General features: G+C 41.4%; 1 pseudogene; it reads right to left on the minus strand.

Moving 5' to 3' along the window:
* Window positions 1–1,150: 1,150 nt before the first annotated feature.
* Window positions 1,151–18,612, minus strand: LOC126984279 (histone-lysine N-methyltransferase SMYD3-like; annotated as a pseudogene).
* Window positions 18,613–18,887: the final 275 nt, after the last annotated feature.

Below are 18,887 nucleotides of genomic sequence, written 5' to 3' on the forward strand. Positions count from 1 at the left end.
ACCTTTTCACCCTAGGATCCCAACACGCCTTACCTTTTCACCCTTGGATCCCAACACGCCTTACCTTTTCACCCTAGGATCCCAACACACCTTACCTTTTCACCCTAGGATCCCAACACGCCTTACCTTTTCACCCTAGGATCCCAACACGCCTTACCTTTTCACCCTTGGATCCCAACACACCTTACCTTTTCACCCTAGGATCCCAACACACCTTACCTTTTCACCCCAGGATCCCAACACACCTTACCTTTTCACCTTGGATCCCAACACGCCTTACCTTTTCACCCTTGGATCCCAACACACCTTACCTTTTCACCCTAGGATCCCAACACACCTTACCTTTTCACCCTAGGATCCCAACACACCTTACCTTTTCACCCTTGGATCCCAACACACCTTACCTTTTCACCCTAGGATCCCAACACACCTTACCTTTTCACCCCAGGATCCCAACACACCTTACCTTTTCACCCCAGGATCCCAACACGCCTTACCTTTTCACCCCAGGATCCCAACACGCCTTACCTTTTCACCCCAGGATCCCAACACGCCTGACCTTTTTCACCCCAGGATCCCAACACGCCTCACCTTTCACCCCAGGATCCCAACATACCTTTTTTCACCCCAGGATCCCAACACGCCTTACCTTTTCACCCCAGGATCCCAACACGCCTTACCTTTTCACCCCAGGATCCCAACACACCTTACCTTTTCACCCAAGGATCCCAACACACCTTACCTTTTCACCCAAGGATCCCAACACGCCTTACCTTTTCACCCTAGGATCCCAACACGCCTTACCTTTTCACCCAAGGATCCCAACACGCCTTACCTTTTCACCCTAGGATCCCAACACACCTTACCTTTTCACCCAAGGATCCCAACACGCCTTACCTTTTCACCCAAGGATCCCAACACACCTTACCTTTTCACCCTGGGACCAAGTTCATCCCCTCTGAGCCTCCTCCTAGCTATTCCATGTTATACTGTTGTTGCTTTTACAATACACAGAAATTTCTGCACCTCCCTCTTGCACCATGTTCTTACTCTGCTGAAATTGTTACACCCACAGATTTGGGCTGAAATCAAGTCACGGAATTTGCTTTTCTTAAGGAAAATGCTTCATTTGGGAGTAATAAAACAATGCTTCAACTAGTGTGTGTATTGCAGCTCAGTACGTCCTACAGCTGTACAGTCAGATGATTCAATGATTGCAAGAGTGGTTGTTGTAGCAGTCACCCACACGTAGTCCTGCACAACTATTACAGATGGTTACTAAAGGTGTATGAGCAATGGATTTCATTATATCAACAGGAAGGAAATAAGATTATGGTTATTACAAAATAATATAGATATTTTTGTATAATATTTACAGTGATTACAGTGACAATAGATTTTTTGCCTTTTTTTAAGTGATGAATGATATTTTGCTTTAAGGAGGATATCAAATGAGTAAATATGGAAATTAATGAGTTATGGGTCACAACTTGTCATGTTGAGGCATTAAAAATGTTAACAATGATAAGCAATTTATTTGTTAAAGCTAATGTACAAACACAAGGAACATAGATGTGTCAATGTAACTGAATATTGCAGTATGCAACAAACTATTGAACAAAGTATCTTGAGAGGTAAAGTAATATTTATTTCTTACCAAAACTTCAGTAATATAAATACAGTCAGACCTTGCCATTCATGAACATGAGTCTCATACATGTGTATGACAAAACATGAAGGCAAACGAGTGCACAGTTCTTCCCTGGTAACACAATTATTTGTTTATATCACTTTATATTCCATGAGGATCAAGTTACTGTAAAAATAAATAATGATGTCACATGTTAGAGAAAGTTCTTTTGAACTTGATTGTTACCAGATATTAGGTAACTTTGAAATTAAATGGATATGCTAACACTTAATGCCAAGCATGTGACCCTGCCTGCTGTGACACTACCACATCTTCATGAGCATGACAAACAACCTAGTTTAGATCCAGCAACTTACCTACAAGCAGTTGGTCAGCTAGTGCATATAAACAAAGGAGAGGCAGGGGTGCTGCTGTTTTCACCATTTTCATTTTCAATTTTCCAACCATCTAAACCCATCATACTAATGCTAATTAATTTATTATAAATACATAATTTAATTTTATGTAAGTTATTATCTGCATATCTGATCTCATTTTCAGAGCTGTGACACTATTAGAATCCTAAGAAATGATCAATAAACTTGCAATTTGTGACCGTTCTGAGACGTAACTCTTGTGAATGGCAAGTCCAACTGTATACATTTAACAACGTGGAATGTGGTGATAGTTTTTCTTAATGAGCTAGCTAACCTATGAAGCTCTTTCACACTGTAAGTATGCATGTTAATTATTTTTAGCACTTTAAATTAAAAATATTTAGTTTGGAGAGCAAACAACATTATCACAGAAATCATCACATTTCAGTTCACATGATTAAGTCTTTGTCTTAGATGTCCTCATGCACAGACTAAATGAGTTTCACCCCAAGCAGGTTCTGTGTCAATGCCACCTCCAGCAGGCCCTTCCTTCCTTAATTAAGAAGGAATCTTGAAGGGTTTCACTGGCACCAATTGGGATCCCTGTGCTGCTATGACACAACAAGCAGCAAAATATCCAGCTAGCCCCAGCCCTGGCAGATCTGTATCAAGGCAAGACCCCAGTCCCAATTAAATTTATAGTGACACTCAGAAACTGACCCCAAGCAACATGCAGAGGAGTGGACAGTGGGTGCTGCTGCACAAGGCAAGTTAATCATGGGTATTGAAATATGTGTGAACTCACAGTGCTCATCATAAATGTATGCCAAGCACTTGACATAGCATGCATTAAGGATGGAAAACAAGGAACCAAATCCATTCTTTATGTTTGTTTACACCATTGCTTTATGCCAGTCCTCAGTCATCAGATTGATGTGACATTTTCCAGCTCTGACAACACACCCTTAGTGCTTTTTTAACTTATATAGAGAACAGAAATGCTAATAATAACTCCCATAATAAATGTGCTACAGACCCCAAAGCCAGAGCAACTTGGGACTGAGGGGAGGAGGGGGTGCTGACCAACAAGATATATCTGCTCACCACTCAATCAACAAGAGTGCTTAGGGTGTGTTCACTATGAGCTGGAGGATATCATATCACACAAAAGTAACAGTTCATGGCAAGCATAATGCATTGGGGAACACAAATAAAAATAATAGGCAGAGTTGTGTTTACACTGGGCCAGGTGTCCAGCATACATTTGTGCAGAGCACCATGTGGAAGCACATGTGGTTCAATTCTCTTTCCTTGTACTAATTTTTTGCCTTTGTTGATCCCCAACTCCTTCCGCCCACCCAATCACACTTTTAAAAACTTCATTGTCTAGCTCCTGCAGCAAAAAGTTACAAGTACTACAAGTGGAACATCAAGCTCATCATTATGATCCAGTTAGTTATGCTGATGGCCTTGACCCCTTCGTTTATGGATTTCTGAAATGTGCTTGGGTACAACATGACTGAATGTTTGCTGTGGAACCCATGTCGTACATGCATAAAACAAAAATAATTGGGTATACGAAGACTTTCTGATTTGGTTTGGCATGTATTCTGTGGAAAAAGGGCACCTCTATGAGCAAATGAGCCTCCATGGAGCAATGGTTAGTGTGCCTAGCCACAAATTCGTAGGGCCAGGTTCCCTAGCCACAAATTCACAGGGCCAGGTTTAAATCTCAGCCCAGGCAGTCAATGCACAGCTCACCCAGCTGTTCATCCTCCCTTTTAATATGGTTGATAAAATGATACCTGGGGAAACCTGGAGAAGGTAAACTGTGGTAACCCTGGACTTTGCACTGGCCTATGTCCCAGAGTAATGGGTTCTTCTCACCACAGGCTTAAAGAGCCAATGCAATGGAGATGAGCACTGCAGCTATGGTGTATGCACCTAACTTTACCTCACCTTACTCTACATGCAAATGCATTTTCACCATGATAAAAAATACACCATAGTGCTTGAGGGTCTTGTGCACATTCCTCCACATAAGTCCACACAGATTTCTACAGTATTATAAGTTGTAATGAACTTGTTACATTAAGTTCTTTGGTCAATGTTATGATTTATTAGAAAATCATAAATAAAGATTAGAAACAAGACTAAAAAGTAAGTGGGTAACAAGGCAAAAGAAATGGTAACTTTCACCTTACCGGCCCACCACCAGAGGTGCCTGAAAGGCCCTTCTTTCCCTTCCATCCTGCCATTTTCTCTGCCTCCCTCATCTCCTCTCTGGCCTGCATATAGAGTGGTGCTGCCTGCTCTGTGTAGAGGGGTGTGTTGTCCCATGGCTGGCCTTCAGGATGCTCTGCTCGAGCAAGGTAACCCACTGCCTTAGAGAAGGAGCCAACGTACACAAGAATTTTTCCCAGCTTCAGGAGCACCATCCCTAGACTGGGGTGTTTCTTCCCATAGTAGTGGCTGTAAGCAAAAGGGATTATTAATTAGTGTTGAAAAAGGACAGAAGGGAGTGCCAATTAGTATTGTAAAAGGACAACAAGAATTATCAAGAGTTGACTATGTATTAGCTTGACAAAGTGAAATAAAGCACTTTGGCTCAGCGAGTGTGAAGAAAACATTTCCTCCAGTGCCTGCCTAAAGGAAGCCTGTTCATTACAGTGTTAATAATCTTACCTCAAGCCTTCAATATTCAGGGAGCCATAGGTTGAAGCCTTTTCCCAGTGACTTAGAGAGATGGAAGCTTCAAATGCAGCATCTCGAAGCCTCACTAGGAAAATATTTAAGTCGTGTAGCACTCCAGTTGCCCTTTCCAGCCCTTTCTCACACAGGTCCAGGTCTGAGGGACTTTGTCAAGGATAACACTCAAATGAGATGAGAACATAATTGAGATTCTACTTAACCACACCTCCCATTCCCACGCTGCCAACTTTTGTGATCATATACCCAACATAAATACACAAGATGCAGGTCATTTCCCAAAAGTCTAATGCTTTACCTTTGCACAAGTAGCTCAGCACTATAGGCCAAACATGAAACAAATAAAAAAAATGTAATGCAAGGATAAATTGAATGAAACGTTTGGCTGCATGCATATAAGAAAAGGATACAGTAGTGGTCTTTGCAGAGGTCCAACTGCTCCTTACAAAAACTGGCAACGCTGTAGTACATTTCCACCTGGTCAGGAGTCATTGGCTTTGATGTTCCACAATGAGAACATGAAGCAGTGAGTATTTCTCTCTTTCCTTGGCTTTCAGGGTCATAGATTTTTTCTGTCCCACTACTTTGTGAGGAAATGTTTATCTCTTCATTGATGACCTCGGCACTATTTTCCCGACAGTCGGGCACTTTTTTCGACACTTGGTGTCTTCTTAAACCCTCAGGGATGAAAACCATTCCGGAACAGTTTGTGTTGCCTGATCAAACAAATATTTAAAAGAATGAAAGAAATGTCACACAATCTTTTTCTCAGATATAATTTTCAAAGTTCTAATATCATCATCATGTGTATGGGTTTAGGGACAATGACTTAAGATGGGACATTTGGTTGATCAAACTTTTGCAGAAACTTACCACAACACAGAGGTCCCACCTGCTCCTCCTCCCACTCTGGGCTACTGCACCGCACACAGTCACACAAGAAGTAATAGCGACGTTGGAGGTCAGCCTGGCGCTCTTCCCTTGGATTCAGAACGTCAATGTAGCTGATACGAAGCTGCCAAAACAGAAGAGGACTTTTGGTGTCAGATTTACATTGATTTTCATAGAAAATCAGACCCCATGGTCCAGACTAGGTGGTCTGTCCTTAAACCTAAGTGAATCTACACTAATCAGATGGCTCCAAAACGTTGCTTTTCTACTCGTTAATATTAAGTTCAAGGAAGTGACGGTCGAGCTTGTTTTTAAAGGAGTCAATCGTGTTACACTGGACCACTGATGGTGGGAGTTTATTCCATTCTCACACTACAACGTTGGTGAAGAAAAATTTGGTGCAGTCTGAATTTACTTGTCTACATTTGAGTTTTATGCCATTGTTCCTCGTTCACAAAGTGTCATCGATCATAAACAATTTTGTTCTGTTTACATTCGTAAAACCATTAAGTATTTTAAAACATTCGATCAGTTTTCCTCGGAGGCGACATTTCTCAAGAGAGAACATGTTAAGGGTGAAAAGCCTTTCTTCGTAGGATTTGTTGCGCAAGGAAGGGATCATTTTTGTTGCCCGACGCTGAACACCTTCTAATTTAGCAATGTCCTTTGCATGGTGAGGAGACCAAAACTGTACCACATATTCCAAGTGGGATCTGACTAAACTATTGTAGAGTGGATTTATTACATCTTTATTCTTGAATAAAAAGTTTCTTTTAATGAAGCCCAGCATTCTGTTCGCTTTATTTGCTGCATCGATGCATTGATGTGAGAATTTGAGGTTTGACGCGATTTTGACCCCCAGGTCCTTAACGCATTGAACGCTTGTAAATAGAGATAGATACAAATAGACTGGAACCTTACCAAATAAAATTTCATATGTACAAATGGTCATTTTCTCTTATCCAACATTCAAATAGGTATATGTGCACACCTTGCTCCAATCAAGGACAGGGAGGTCCACCAGGGAACGGCAGGTCAACTCAAATCCATCAAATGCCACATATGCATTGGGCTCACAGGAGTGGTCAAATATGGATGCTGCCAGATAGACCCCTGTGCCCACAGTGTTCTGGTCTGGATCTGTGATGCTGAAGCTATTCACACAAATCTGAGAAGACAGTGAAAAGTTGTTGAACACAGCATGTCAACAAGTAATAACTTCAAAATTGATGATGGTGCACTAAACACTTCATGCCTCCTATTCAAAAGAATATTTCATAATGTCTTGCTGGTATGGTATACAGTACTGTGTCAGGTATCATTACTGTTTAAATTATCACAACCAACAGTTCCCTTCTCTATTATTAACTTTCATAGCTTCAACTCTTGAGCTTTTTCTATTCTAACCCAACCCCTTCCCTTAGCTTCTAACCTTCCCACCTAGTTCCCATCTCTCAAGGGTCACCAAATAATTGCCAAGCTTTACCTTTCCTGTCTAAATCTCCCACAATCCCTTTAACATAGTCACATCCTGACTCACCCGCCCAAATATTCCCTGTAGTTCTGCTTCATTAGGTAACTCCATCCCTACCAGGAAGGATTCCAGCACTGCCACCAGAGAGACAAAGTGCTCGTGTCTCTTGCTGTCCTTCTTGATGTCGGAGTAGTCTGGCAAAGATCAAAAGTTTTAAAATGGCAGACACCAACAGTGCCTCCTTTGCTAACATGCAACACAAGTCTTCCAATAACTTTCTGTTGTTTTAAAATCTTCAATGTGCTGCTTAAATGTGCCATGCAAAGTGAGGTAAAAATCTGCAACAGTGAACAGTGTTGGTTTTAAGTGGAAAAGAAAAAAAAAATCCTGATTTCTGCATGGTGTGTTTTGTTCCTTCACTGATGTTTACTGGGAGTCAGGAATGGATTCATCCATTTTACAATGTTCCTTAAGGGAAAATTAGTTTCAGTTTATGATCAAATTGGTTTAAGAAAAACATTTAGGAAAAAATTAAGTTTGAAAACCAAAGATTCACTGTACTTAGTTATTAGACCAGGTTATGTTTCATCATTCAAGGCAAAAGCCATGTTCACTATGGCGTTCTCCCTGGAATGCAGGACGTTATGCCATCAACAGCGGATGAAGAAAAGTTGATGAGTCTGAAAAGGGCCTCAGAGTCTCAAATAAACTACGCATTGCCAACAAAGGATTATTTGTTTCCGACTGACTCTCTTGTGTGCCACACTGACATGTTGCCATATTGAAAGTCTGGATCTCCACTAGATGGCACATTGCTGACTTGAGCAAATTTTCTGAATTTTCCATCAGTTACTCTAACTTCTAAATATTTTTCATTACATTTTTTGCGGTGCTAACTTATCCATAATTCTGATTCAAAGAATGTAAATCTATAGTGATTTTATTGTATTACGTCATGCAAAACCACTCACGGTTCATTAAATCCTTAAATTTGCGGGAATAGTTGGTTGATATCTCCTCCGCCAACTTGTCTCCTCCATGCTGGAAAAGGAAAGGTAATGTAGTGATGCTGCTGCTGCCAACACTCATGACTGCTGCTAAGGAGATGAACGAATGACAGCCAAAATCAAATGCCAAATCACTAATAACTTAAAAGCAGAAACACTTCCAGTCATCAATAATACAAATCTTTGAACTCTTTTCTAGAATTCTAGAACTGAATCAAAAATAGAAAAATAGAACATCAGAAAACACTGAAGTGGGCATCCTTGTCAATAAGGGAACCAGTAGTGGGGGACATGGGGCAAAAGTCTCTGGTACACAGCAGCCATTTCCTGAGTATTTCAGACATAAAGACCTTACTCATTATGTGCTAAGAGTAAGTATGCAAAGCCATTTGTCTCACTTAATGAAAGCCTTCAGACAATCACTTAGCAAATGTCATTAAAGTAAATCCAAAAATAGTAAATTGTGACAATTCATAAATTATATCAAAGCTATAAATTTGAGTCACATGATGGGAAGAATATGAAGGTGGGTTACTGTGTGTAGTTTACATGAAGCGAGGGGGCGGAGGGGAGGAGATTAAACAAAAGCGGCACAGGTTGGAGGGTGCACAGTTATTAGGTACAACAACAAAATGGCAGGATGAGAACAAGAACTTGAAGTCACCTGTAGAATAGCGTCCTGCCCACTGTAGTACATGCCTCTGATATACATAACATAATAAGGTGCACAAAGGAAGATCAATCGGCATGAAGAGAACACAGCTACAAACAATCTATTTTCAAAGAACGGCAGTGCCTTCTTTTCTGACAGGCGTCCCACCGTCAATAACTGGTATTAGGATAACACATTACATGCTCTATAGAAATACAGTAGTGTAGATAAGATGACAGGAACCCACATGACTATTCTATGATATCAGAATTCCCTCAACATTTGTAGGGTGCAATGGTTTCAATGCAATACAGGATGTTAGTGGCAGGAAATATCACTAGAATTTTTAACTAAAACATTATATAGTCTTGCAATGTGATCCTATGCCTACGTAAAACCTACCAATTTCAGACGCACACTTGTGGTAATAATCAGTAAACCTGAATGCTCAGTGTGTGGATGAACATCTCAGTGGATGGTCTACCTGCATTTGTATGCAGTCTGTTCTTAAGTATGGATCCCCCTGTTCAGTGCAAGGAAGAGCATTATTGGTAATGATGATTATAATTCCTACTAATGGTACCGTACAGTAGAACATCGATTAAGGTATCGAAGTGAGATTACCTTAGCACTTGACCTTCAATAGCACCTCTATGATGTAATGGTTAGCACACCTAGGTACAAGTCCAGGAGACAGGTTTCATCCTACCGAGGGCAGTCAGCATGCAGCCCATCCTGGTGTTTATCCTCCCATTCAGGCTGCTTGATAAAGGATGCCTGGGGACACCTGGGAAAGTTTAACTATGATGACAAAATCTCACACTCCATGCATCCCAAAGGCATGGGTTCTTACCCACTGCAAGGTTAAGGGTTTGAGTGATGGAGATAGGCACTGAGGCCACAATCCCTCTAAACATGATGGTATCCCGTATAAATAGGTTATCCCTGCTTTGTGTGTGTGTGAGTGTAATTCACCTCTTGGTCTGCTGCGGGTCTCTCTCAAGACAGCCAGCCATTCCCCTACGGAAGGGCACAGAGCTCGTAGTATCAATCTTTGGGTAGGACTGAGACCACTCACACACAACACACCACGACAACGAGGTCACAACTCCTTGCCTGATGTCGCGTACCTACTCACTGCTAGATGAACAGGAGATAAACCAAACTTATCTTTACCCCGCCGGGGAATTGAACCCCGGTCCTTCTGGTTGTGAGCCAGACGCTCTACCCCTGAGCTACCGTGCCGTGTGTGTGAGTGTGTGTGTGTATTTACATAGTTGTGAAATACAGGAAAAGAGCCGTACTGGCTCGTGCTGTGTGTGTGTGTGTGTGTGTGTGTGTGTGTGTTACCTAGTTCTAATATACAGGTCTCCCTCAATTTACTATTGCGTTACGTTCCTGAAGACCTGATCGTAAACTAAAATATCGTAAATCAAGTCCTATGTATATAATGGGTTCAATGGAGAAGTGTTCTCCGATCTGCCTAAACTCACAAAACACTCATAACAACCCTATACATGATAAGTAATTATTAAAATAAAGTAATTGTAACAAAACCCACCCTCAGTATGGCCGTTCTGAAAGACTTCGTCTCAACTCAGCCCCAGAAAATCTATAGGCCACAGAAAAGCAGTGAACAGCTGCACAGAAACTAAATGGTTTGAATTATCTCCTTATCAAGGTCATTCCAGGTGTCAATGCATCAACAAGGAAAGCTGTCACTTGATATCTCTCTAGCACCTTGTGTTCTACAATTTCTTTCCATGACCTCTTGTATTTCTAGTATCACAAACAAACAGGTCATCATTGTCAACCATTTCCATTTCCTTCATTGCCCTGCATGTTACAATCAGATCTCCTTTTTCTCTTCCCTCTTCCAAGGTAGGCAAATCCAGTCTTTCCAATCTCTCCTCATACATCCTGTCCCTCCAGGTTGACACCATTTTTCTCTGCTCTCTAGATTCTATTTTCCAAATATTTTTCTTTCTCTATGGAGACATGGCCCACCACTGCTGCACATTCTAATCTTGATTGAATCCCCAACACAGGTACAGGAGGAGGAGGTGGCTGAGTGGTCAGCGGGCAGGCACAACGTCCTGGAGGACCCACGTTCATGTCCTGCCAGCCGCTACTAGCTAACAATGTTAAGTCATCGCCGAGTAGCCAAAGACTACCCACATGGTGCCCTCAAGACCACCTATCAACTTGGATTCTGGATTAAAAGAGGATCAAAGATGAACTTCATGGGACAGCATCAGCCAAACAAGATGGTGCCACTATAAAAACTAGCCTGCACCATCAAAGGCCGGGGCTGACCACCAAGTCCCACCAAGAAAGCCTACCGGCACCATAGAAGGAACATAAAAAAAAGCTTCATCATACCCTTATCCATGTAGTGGAATGTCACACAAATATTGGTTTAGAGCTTTTTCATTTGCTATTTTATAATTCCCGCTGGGTCTCCTGGTTCCTTTGCCTAATTCAGAACATTACATTTCTCAACATTAAATTTCATATCCCACTTCTGGTTCCAATTATAAAATTTATCAATGCCTTCTTGCAGCCTTAAGAGGAGCGTCCACCATCTGTTAAATTATTAGTGTATGATCCTGATTACATTCATGTGAAATGCATGTTTATGGGGAAGTAATATACACTTACTTTCTGATCTATAAGTCGATACATAATAGCAGGAAAAAATTAAAAGTACTTTTTTAACAAACTTAATTCAAAATTCCACTCATCTAATGAACTACACTGCTGAAAAAATACCAAAGCAACTTAAAGCAGAATCCAAAAGATGCATTGTGGAAAATTTTTCAATTTTGCTTTTGTTAAATGATGAAATTTTTTTCAATTTTGTTGGTGCATCTAACATTGTTAATTTTTTTCCGACAATAATTGTCCCTTAACTGAAAAGAAAACTCACAATGTAAAGCTTGCGCTTCTGCTCCTCTTTCCAGTGATGCATTGTTTATTAAAATTGGTCAAATAGCGGCGAAGGAATTTTTGAAAAACTGAAACTAATCCCGTTTTCTAAAAAGGAGAGTTAAACTCTACGGATTTAGAGTTTGACCTTTAAACCTAGATGCCTTCCCAGTTGGTATTCTTTACTGAATTGCAGTTTTTTCTTTGTTTTGAAGGACTTTGTGTGTCTGATGGTGTCCTTTTCTTGGAAATCGTGCCGAAATGCAAAAATTTTCTCGGGCTTCTCTGGGGTGACTGATGAATGTGTCAGCTCTGCTGCCTCCAAGGCCATCACAGATGCTAGTTTGCCTCAAGATGCCATACGAATATTCTTTTAGGCTATTTTCTACACTTAAACATGACAATATATGCACCTGTGTAGGAATACGTATAGTGTTTTTTTTTTTTTTTTTTTTTTTTTTTTTTTTTACTTGCCAGCCTACAGCGCCGGTAGACTTTCTGAAGGGGCCTGAATGGTAGTCGGCCCCAGCCCATCATGGCGCAGGCAAGTGTTTTATAGTGACATAAGTGTCATTTTTGCTTATTTCTTCATTATATTTTGTCACAAGCTAGCCGAAACATGTACAAAGATGTGAAAATTTTCAATTTTTCCAATTTTTTTTTAGGTAATAGTGTGGGACGCTCTCCTTAAACAGTTCTCTTCCTCTGCCACTCTTCTCATTACTTTTGCATCAACAGGAAACACCACGTCATTTATGTAACTCACAAACCTTACTGGGGCCGACACAGACCCTTGTGGTACACTCCACTTGTTACTCCAGCCCATCCTGACATTTGATGCCTTATTACCCTTTTTATCTGCCTCTCTCAAAGAGTCCCTATATCTACTTCAAGATGTTTCCCCTCACTCCTCCATGTTTTTCAGCTTCCATAAAAGATGCTCCAAAATCTCATCAACACTGACATTAGTGTAAAAAATACAGAAACAAAAATTGCCCTGTTTATTTTGGTGGGGTGAGCCTGCATCTGCATGGCTGAAGCAGTTATGACAGCCATGGGTGGTTGTAAAATCTTCAGCAGAGTGCAGGGCTAGTGAGGCCAACCAAGCAGTATGAAGCAGCATCTCATCCTTAGAAAATCCCTTTCATTATGCCCACATATTTTCATCAAGAAATGGTCCTTGCTCAAATCTTCTCATGTCATTGAATGTATATTCGGGATACCAACATAAGCTTCCTCTCCAGTATCAAAAGAACAAATTTCATTGAAATAACACTTCAGAGCAGCATTCAATCCATTCATTGTTTTGGGGGGGATACCTGTCTCGTTAAATTGATGTCCTATTGTACTAACATCTCATACTTACATAACACCAGTGGAGCAGAACTCGCTCTTATCATAAATCATCTCTTATTATTACTGCAATCAGGTAACACTGCCCATAATGCATTCCACTCTTAGTTAAAACTCTGAAATAGCTCTGTAAACTCTAAAAGCTGAACTGAAAAGTGATTTTCAAATAAATTTTCAATGGTTCTGTAATATACACCTTATACACCTTTTCCTTCAAGTCACATGCATGAATACATGCAGTGCTTATGTCATGTTATCGTGAGGTAACCTCTGCAGCTCCATGTGCAGTCTGCCTCCAAAGTCACCACTGGCAGGCGCCAGCCACAGTGTCAGGTCAAGGTCAAGCTGTTGAACATGCCATAATTTATGTAGTGGTGTGAAACAGTAAAATAATTTATTTGTTCTTCTATTCCATGAATGAAGATAAAAGATCCCCTGTTCCTCCCAGTGCAGAATAAAAATATAATTCAACTAAACAGCTGTACCAGGTGTGACCCCTCAGCCCACAAAACTCTGAAATGCCGTTGGGAGACATACCAATGAAAGGGGGGGGAGAAAAAGGTCCTGTTGGTGTAAACTTATAATAAGACGGCAACAGTACTACCTGCAGCTTCAGGATGACCTTGGCCATGAGACGGGCTGCATCAGGTGGCACTCTGGGTGCTACTCTCTTGAGGCGGTGACACTCCAGGCGGTGGAGGCCCCATGCTGCTGCCTGGCACTCCTTCCCACAGTAGTGCTCCAGTCGGCACCCAGAGCACCGCTGCAGACCATTCCTTCCCTTTCTGGAGAGGAGAGGAAAAAGAGTTCATGAAAGAGAATGACTTGACCTTTATGCATTATTTCATTTTCTTACAGTAAAAAAGCACCTTAAGAAAAAAAAAAAAGTACAAAAACCACTTTGTAATTATCTCTGAATTTTCTTCCACTTTTCCCTTGGAGCAGTGCTATACAAGCTTTTTTTCCAGGGTTCTTTTTTTTCATGACTGTCTCCTCTTGTGTAAAAAAAATTATTAGATTAAACACAATACCTTCATGTGGGATGTAATGTTATTGGTATAGATGCATTGCTACTTAATTTGAAACCGTACAAAATCTTAATCTGACATTCATGACATTCATATGATCACTGATATAGGTTCCCTGACTAGTATAAGTGTCCTCAAGTGAAATAACAACTTTTACTGTTTTCAGCTTTCCTGTAGTGATGCATTTAAAGCCACATAAACTGAATAAATAACCACCCAGCTGAAAAAACATTTATGCAAACTCTGAGTACATACTTGGCCAAACAGTAGTCACAATAAAGGGACTTGAGAGAGCCGCTGACCAGGTAAACAAACGGCTTTGAGGTGAGCAGCACGTCTCCACGCTTCACTGGTTTAGGAGCCGCAGCCTGAGCCGAGATGAAAATAAATTAGATATAACACCTAATATAGCTTAATATACTTGATATTGTTAATTGCAATACATATTTGCATACAGATTAATATTTTATACCTTTTGAAAACAATTGACTGTACACTCTTTTGTTACATATTTTCCTTACGTAATACACTAAAAAAAAAAATAATAATATGGTATTAATCAACAAAGAATGGCCTCATTTTGTTGTACAGAAAGTCTTATTAGTAAGGAAGCATATAGGATTTTTTTCTGAGTCATGACCTATGGTAATTCCTTGGGGTTTTGCTAAGTTAAGTTTAAGGTATCTTCAAAGTTCAAACACATGGTAACCAGCACCTTATGGTTTAAATCAACAAATAATGAATTCACTTTGTTGTATAGAAAGTCTCATTAGTAAGACAGCTTATATGAATTTTCTGAGTCAAGACCAATAGTAACTGTTTGGGGTTTTGTTAGGTTATTAGATATAAGATAGTTTAGGGTATCTTCAAACACATGATAGTCAGCTCGGTTAATCTAGCTAACTACTGCTTCTAATACACCAAAAAATTAGCATGCAGAGTGCATAGGATAATTCATTTGCTTCACATTTGTTGAGGTTTTAGTTACCGTATTGTAAGTATTATTTGCACAAGAGGTGGGTGGCTACCCCCTCTTATCCTCTATAGCTTTCCCTAGGTTGTTGGCAGCCAAACAAATGGGTACTGCCACCTCTGGGAAGGATGCCGTCACCCTCATTAACCCGGTAGCAGCGACGGGCCAAATTTGTGGCTTCACAGTGTACCAGCGACGGGCCAAATTTGTGGCTTTACAGTGTACCAGCAACGGGCCAAATTTGTGGCTTTACAGTGTACCAGCAACGGGCCAAATTTGTGGCTTTACAGTGTACCAGCAACGGGCCAAATTTGTGGCTTTACAGTGTACCAGCGACGGGCCAAATTTGTGGCTTTACAGTGTACCAGCAACGGGCCAAATTTGTGGCTTCACAGTGTACCAGCGACGGGCCAAATTTTTTACCGTGATATAAACCCAAAAAAATAGATGATGCATAAACTGATCACAAATGCGTTGATATATATTATAAAATGGTTTGCGTGTGATGATTTTTTCCTCATTTTGCTTGCTTAGAGAGGCCTTTAAGAAACATGTGTAGTGCGGCGACTATGCCTGATAAACGAGGCTCCCATAACCCACTTAGCCAGTGGGGTACCTCTTTGGCCAACTCGGTAAGGAGTGGCTCTCCCGTCACGCTGGTCGTGGGTTCAATCCCAGGCAGCCGGCGAATACCCTGATCTTCATTAATTTCTTGTGTGTTTCGATACACGCAGAGGACGTGTTGGAAAATAAAAAAATAAGCTCCCGGGGCATGACAGTGATGGCATAGCGGTGGCATCCTATCCTGCGGTTCTGTTGAGTTTCCCCGAAGGGTTAAGGGGGAAATTCGGTAATTTGGGTGAAAATTGTCGAAATTTTCAAACTTCGTGTATGGCGTCGTCACTCTTCACCCAACCAGGGTGACTGGTTGCCAGGCACATAACGCCGCGTAAAGCGGATTTAAATGGCTGGACATTTAAATGCCTTCGCTGCGGACACGCCCTCTTATCCACTAAGCTTTGTTTTCCTTGTATTTCTTTCGTTTTTTCTGCTTTTTTCAGAATTTTTCTGATTGATAGCGGTGTACGATACTTTGGGTCTGTCTGGTGAGGAGTGTGAGCAGTTGGCGTGCCACATGGCCTTGGGCTCAGTGCGTGAAATAAGACGGGAGTGGGTGTACGTACTCTCTTCACGTCATTCTCTATCTTCCATGGTGATGACTTTTGTGCGTTTGTTTTGTCGTACCGACTATAGTAAGTGACAATGCCACGTACGAGTGCAAAAAGAAAGTCAAAAAGTGAAGCAGGCCGCCAGAATATATTGAAAAGGTGGAGGAAATGTGACGATACGCATCAGCCACCCTCCCAGGAGGGTGTCAAAGGGTTCACAGCATATACGCCACGGAAAGCAGTAAAGAAGTCAAAGAAGAAAAGCAAGACAACACCTGGCCCTGATTACCAGCCTGGTAATTTCTAAACAAACTGTCCTGGCAACAATGAGGTGGGGTGGGCTCCACTGAGACCCAGTGAATATGCTATTTTCATTTTAGATATATCAAAAATATGTTATATAACCTAATATGATTATAACACGGGACCAGGAGCCTTGGCTTCTTTAGAGGTCTACCAGGCAAGGGAGAACTCACCTTCCGTAAGGGCTATACAGGTGACATAAACGTGATGTAAACATGGCCTGAACTACCTAAACAACCACTACCAACCTTCCAGGAATGGCCGAAGAGTTATGTAAGTAAATATTTGGATTTGGTGCATGTTGGAGTGATTGTTATGGGGTATTGAAGATGTTCACACACATAATGTTTAATAACTCTGTCAGTAATTGACCAATTTTAGAAAGTCAAGTATCAAAATGATCACCATCCTCGTGTTTAGTAAACGTACTATTATCACGAATCAATTTCCTCAAATAAATTTATGACAAATTTATAAAACTCGAATTTTTGATGAAATAAAAAGGTAACATTTTGCGGTGTAATAAATTTGTTGTAACTTCAGCTAGGTGTATGAAAATAGTAGCATAGGTACTTTATTGTGTATATTATCTGTGATCAAAAGGAAATTGCCATACTATTCATAGTTTTGAAGTTATTACGTAATTTTGAATGTCTTTCGTCAATTCCAAACATAACGCACTGCACAAAAACTACGGCAGCTTTCTTTACCATATTACTGGTATAGAAGCACTGCATATTAATACACATTGTGTAAAAATATTATTCACCTAGGTGAGAAAATAAAGGTAGGAGGACCCAAAAACCGATATCAGTGCCAAGCGGCCGAATTTCCACCTTAACAGGTAGGATGGCCCATGCTCTCCGAGGGTAATAGAAAATGGGAAGTGTTGGAGGTATGTCTCTATGGGGACATTGTGAAATAGTGCACCAAAAATGGTCACTGTCTAAGGTCTCAACACACAGAAATTAATCTACATAGAGGGAAGTCGTGTAGTGCGGCGACTATGCCTGATGAATGAGACTCCCATAACCCACTTAGCCAGTGAGGTACCTCTTTGGCCGACTCGGTAAGGAGTGGCTCTCCCATCATGCTGGTCGTGGGTTCAATCCCAAGCAGCCAGTGAATACCCAGATCTTGATTAATTTCTCATGTGTTTCGATACACGCAGAGGACGTGTTGGAAAATAGAAAAATAAGCTCCCGGGGCATGACACTTGATGCCCGCAGCTGCCGGGTCAAGCAATGGCTGGCAGTAAGTGGTGTGCTCGGTAAATCAAACCAGTGATTTACGAGAGTTGGTCAGCCGAATGAGAACCATAGACATGTCATTCCACTACAAGTATACGGATAGCACGCATCTGTAGCTAAAGCTGGTATATGTTTACCGTTGTTGTTGATGAGATTTCAGGCCCCAGTCCGCCGCCGTATCAGCACTCCACAGGGCCGCTAACATTATAACAGTAATATTAGCACCTAAAGTTGTCCTCAATCCTCATATTCGTGAAGTCGTAGGATTTAGTGAATAAGTGAGTCTTCAGCGCTTTCTTGAAGATTGCCAGACTGCCACAGTGCCACTGTTCTTAATATCCCCGGGTAAATTATTATTGAGCCGCGGGGTACTCTTCTCAAATGCCCCCTAGCCAATTTAGGTTGCGAGGGGTGAGTATGGGCAAACACTAGAATAATACCGAAAAATTGCCCTGTGGGTCCTTGGCAGCCGAACAACCCTCATTAATAAATCCACACTATAGGGACGAGTCACCTGCGTATCAGGAGCACTATCAGCCGCCATAGCAGAACACTAGATCACACAGTGCCTCCAATACAAGTGCACTGGCCCTGTGGCACTCCCTTGGGCACCCCCTGAGGCACCACGGGGAAGGGCCTCCTCACCTGGGGCCGCCCGAAGGCTCTTGCTGATGACACGTCCCGCATGATTTGTTACTCTGCTGTGCTTCTCCTCCCTGTCCGGCCGCCCCAGCAGTGCCACAGTAGCGTGTCAGTCACCTCTGGCACTCAACACACAGGTGCCTTTATGCCGCCACACAAAAATATCTCCCCGGCTGTTCCCGAGAAGTGTTCGAGTCCGTGCGCGCCTCACCACAGCCTTGGCATGGACCTCCCTTCCCTTCCCTTCCCTTCAGCACTCCACAGCTATTTCGTTTTCCCAGCAACAAGACAATAGCTTCCACTGTAACAATAGCTTCCTCAAGTAACACTGAGCACGGCCCTGGAAAGCGTAGAGGAATAAGTAATGAAAAGAATAAATAAGCCTTCCAGCCAATGAATTAAGCCTTTCGAGCATGTTAAATGAAACTGAAAACCATATATTACAGCGAAATTATAACACAGATGAAAATGATGATAAAAAAACATTATTATCGCTCTCAA

The sequence above is a fragment of the Eriocheir sinensis genome, chromosome 56 (genome assembly GCF_024679095.1).
Source record: "Eriocheir sinensis breed Jianghai 21 chromosome 56, ASM2467909v1, whole genome shotgun sequence".
NCBI classification, from domain to species: Eukaryota; Metazoa; Arthropoda; class Malacostraca; order Decapoda; family Varunidae; genus Eriocheir; species Eriocheir sinensis.